Below are 4,131 nucleotides of genomic sequence, written 5' to 3'. Positions count from 1 at the left end.
AATTGTGTACATTTTTAGCTTGAGACCAATCCCAAGGAGGAAAACTGCACTTGAATGTCAATGAAGAAGATGAGATCGCCCATATCTCCAAAAACGGAGCCAGCATTTGAAGTTTGGGAATTATTAAATTAATTTAAAAAGATAAAAAAAATTGATATAAATAACATATATTTTTGAAAAGTTGATTTTGGGAGATGATTTGGAGTGTTTGTGAAAGAACGTAGTCTTTTGCTTGAGAGAAATAAGTGTTTTTTACTTTTTTTTTTGAATTGTCACATTTATGTTTTGCTTCTTTATTTTCTACTAAAAAATATTTTTTGTTTAAAGAATCAGCATATGTAAACAAAGGTGCACAAGATGGAAAATAATACAACAACAACATACCCAGTGTATTCCCACCTAGTGGGGTCTGGCGAGGGTAGAGTGTACGCAGACCATACAACTACCTCAGGAAAGTAGAGAGGTTGTTTTCGATAGACCCCCGGCTTAGGACCAATAACTGTATAACAAACATAAAAATTTAGCACATATAAACTAGTATGGTGCGCAAACAAACTAACAATATAATAAACACAAAAGATACGTGCATAATAGACTAGTACGGCATGCAAAATAAACCAACACCACTAGCCCCAAGATAAAACTACAGCCACAACACTATGAACCAAAAACTCCATCCCCAAAGGAGCGCTCCCCTACTACTACCGACGCGTTCCCACCCACTAACCCTCTACCCTAATCCGCATCCTCCATACTTTTTTATCAAGGGTTATGTCCTCTGTAAGCTGCAACAACTCCATATCATTCCTAATAACCTCCTTCCACTATTTCTTTGGTCTACCTCTACCCCGCCTAAAACCATTCATAGCCAGAGTCTCATACCTCCACACTGGAGCATCAAGGCCCCTCCTCATCACGTGCCCGAACCAACGTAGCCTTCCTTCTCGCATCTTATCCTCCACTGAGGCAACTCCCACCTTCTCCCAAATAATCTTATTGCTCACCCTATCTTTTCTAGTATGTCCACACATCCATCGCAACATTCGCATTTCCGCCACTTTTAATTTTTGGATGTGGGAGTTCTTAATTGGCCAACACTCCGCTCCATACAACATAGCCGACCGGACTACCACTTTGTAGAACTTACCTTTAAGCTTCGGGGGTACCTTCTTATCATAGAGGACTCCCGAAGCGAGCCTCCACTTCAACCACCCTACCCCAATACGATGCGTGATATCCTCGTCAATCTCACCATTACCCTAAATTATAGACCCCAGATACTTGAAACTCTCCCTCTTCTGAATGGCTGAGAGTCCAACTTCACAACCTCTCCATCCTCTTACGATATATCACTGAACTTACACTCAAAGTACTCCGTCTTGGTTCTACTTAACCGAAAACCTTTGGATTTAAGCGTCTGTCTCCAAATCTCCAACTTATCATCAACTCCACCCTGAGTCTCTTCAATCAGAACCACATCATCTGCAAATAACATACACCAAGGCACCTCCCCTTGAATATGTCGCGTCAAAACATCCATCACTAAGGCAAATAAAAATGGGCTAAGAGTGGATCTCTGGTGCAACCCTATCAAAATTGGAAAGTGCTTCAAATCTTCACCTACCGTCCTCACACGAGTCTTTGCACCATCATACATATCCTAAATTGACTTAGTGTACGCCAAGGAAACCCCTTTAGCCTCCAAGCACCTCCACAGAATCTCCCTGGGAACTTGTCATACGCCTTCTCCAGATTAATAAACACTATGTGTAAGTCCTTCTTCATCTCCCAAAACTGCTTCACTAATCTCCTCACAATATGAATGGCCTCAGTGGTCGAGCAACCTGGAATGAAACTGAACTGATTCTCAGAGATCGTCATGATCCTCCTCATCCTCAACTCTACCACCCTTTCTCAAACCTTCATAGTATGACTCAACAACTTAATACCTTTATAGTTGTTGCAACTCTGAATGTCTCCCTTGTTCTTATACACTGGAATCATCGTGCTCCATCTCCATGCTTCAGGCATCTTGGATACCCTAAAAACAATATTAAACATCCTTGTCAACCACTCCAAACCTGCCCCGCTAGTTCTCTTCCAAAAATCTACTGGAATATCATCTGGCCCCATCACCCTAATCGACCGCATCCTGCAAATAGCTCCCTTGACCTCCTATACCTCGATACGCCTACAATAACTATAAATGCGACCCTCTTCAGATATCTCCAAGTCTCCCAGCATAAAACCTTTGTCCCCCTTGTCATTCAAAAGTTTATGAAAATGGAACTGCCACCTCTCCCTAATGAGAGCATCCTCAACTAACACTATACCATTCTCTCTTTTGATGCACTTCACTTGGTCAAGGTCACGAGCCCTCCGCTCCCTGTCCTTAGCCATCCTATACAGCTTCTTATCTTTGTATTTCTCCTCTAAAATTGCATACAATCTCTCAAAAGCTGCTGACTTAGCCACCGTAACCGCTAACTTAGCCTATTTTCTAACTACCATATACTCCTTTTTATTTGTCTGCCTTTCCTCATCATCCTTGCTCTCAACCAACTTAGCATAAGACACCTTCTTAGACTCTATCTTTATCTTGACCTCTTCGTTCTATCACCAATCTCCTCGATGTTTTCCAGATCGACCTCTCGAGATACCTAACACCTCTCTAGTGGTTTCTTTAATAGAAATGGCAGTCATCTCCTACTTACTATCCACACCCCCTTTACTCTCCCAAGCCCCCTCTACTCTTCAACTTCTCCTTCATCTCCAAAGCACTAGCCAAAGTCAAGCTACCCCACTTAATCCTGGGCTAATCCTCCCCACTTCTTTTCTTATTTCCCTTATTGATAACCAAGTTCAACACTAACAACCTATGCCGAGTTAAGAGATTCTCGCTAGGTATGACTTTACAGTCTTTACATAGCGCTCTATCCCATTTTCTAAGAAGCAAAAAGTCTATTTGAGATATGCACATTTAACAATAGTAAAAAAGAAACCAAAAAAATATTAAGGATGGGGTCTCAAACCCATACCACATGCAAAGAGAAGTAACCTTTCACAGCTTTACTGTGCTATTGAGCCATCTACTTTACTTTTAATGTGAGTTCAGACTCAAATATCTATCTATCTATCTATCTGTCTCTCTCTCTCTCTATATATATATAGAAAGAGAGAGAGGGAGAGAGAGATTATAATTTCTAATACTAATACAAGTTTTATGCAAAAGCTACTGGGTTCATCCAAACCCCCTTATTCTACTGTAGCTCTACCCCTACATATCTCAAAGAGAGAAGGCATGATCCAGTTAGTCTATTATGGAAGTGATAAACTTATTTGAGTTCCCTGTAAGAATAATGTCATCAGCATATGCATGGAGATAAGTAATAATACCACCTGAGTTGTGGATAAACAACGGAACATCTATATTGGAAGGGAAAAAATCTGAGGGATGCCAAAAATTGAAGCTTGGTATACTAGGCCCTCAGAGTTTGTTTGAGGTCGTACAATAATTTGTGGAGTTTACAAAAATAATGAGGTAATTACACACAAGAAAACCCTTACGGTTGAGCCATGAACACATCCTAAACATGATCGATCTTAGTCCTATCCACATGAAGAGTCTTTGTAACCACCCAACAACCAACCTTATCTCTACACAAAGGATATGGAGCATAATCATCTGCTTAGTATTTTGTGCAATGATAAAAGGATCATAGTGATTATATCATCTAGTGTGCTTAACTTCAATTACATTATGTTGTTGATTTACCATGGTATATCTATGCGATAAATGTCCTAGATGCCTGAGAAAAAAGATGTAATCAACACCAAAATTCCTAAGAAAATAATACTATCTTTTTTCTCATGCGTCCAGGATACCTAACTTCTAGGATCTCTTGTATCACACCATAATAATCAACATTTTGGTTAATGAACACTCTGCTATTATTTATTTTCTTATAAAAAATTTTCTTTTGTTTGAAACTTGAAATCATTCACACAAGTCTTTATTTATTAACTAGATTTGGTTGTCAGGCCCATGTGCAATATCTCTCACCAGTTGTAAACGTGCAACAATACCATTTTTATCATAAACCTATATAGTTTGAAACAAAAATATTGTCT

Source organism: Capsicum annuum, chromosome 3 (assembly GCF_002878395.1).
Source record: "Capsicum annuum cultivar UCD-10X-F1 chromosome 3, UCD10Xv1.1, whole genome shotgun sequence".
Classification (NCBI taxonomy): domain Eukaryota; kingdom Viridiplantae; phylum Streptophyta; class Magnoliopsida; order Solanales; family Solanaceae; genus Capsicum; species Capsicum annuum.
Note: the sequence above shows the minus strand (reverse complement) of the source record.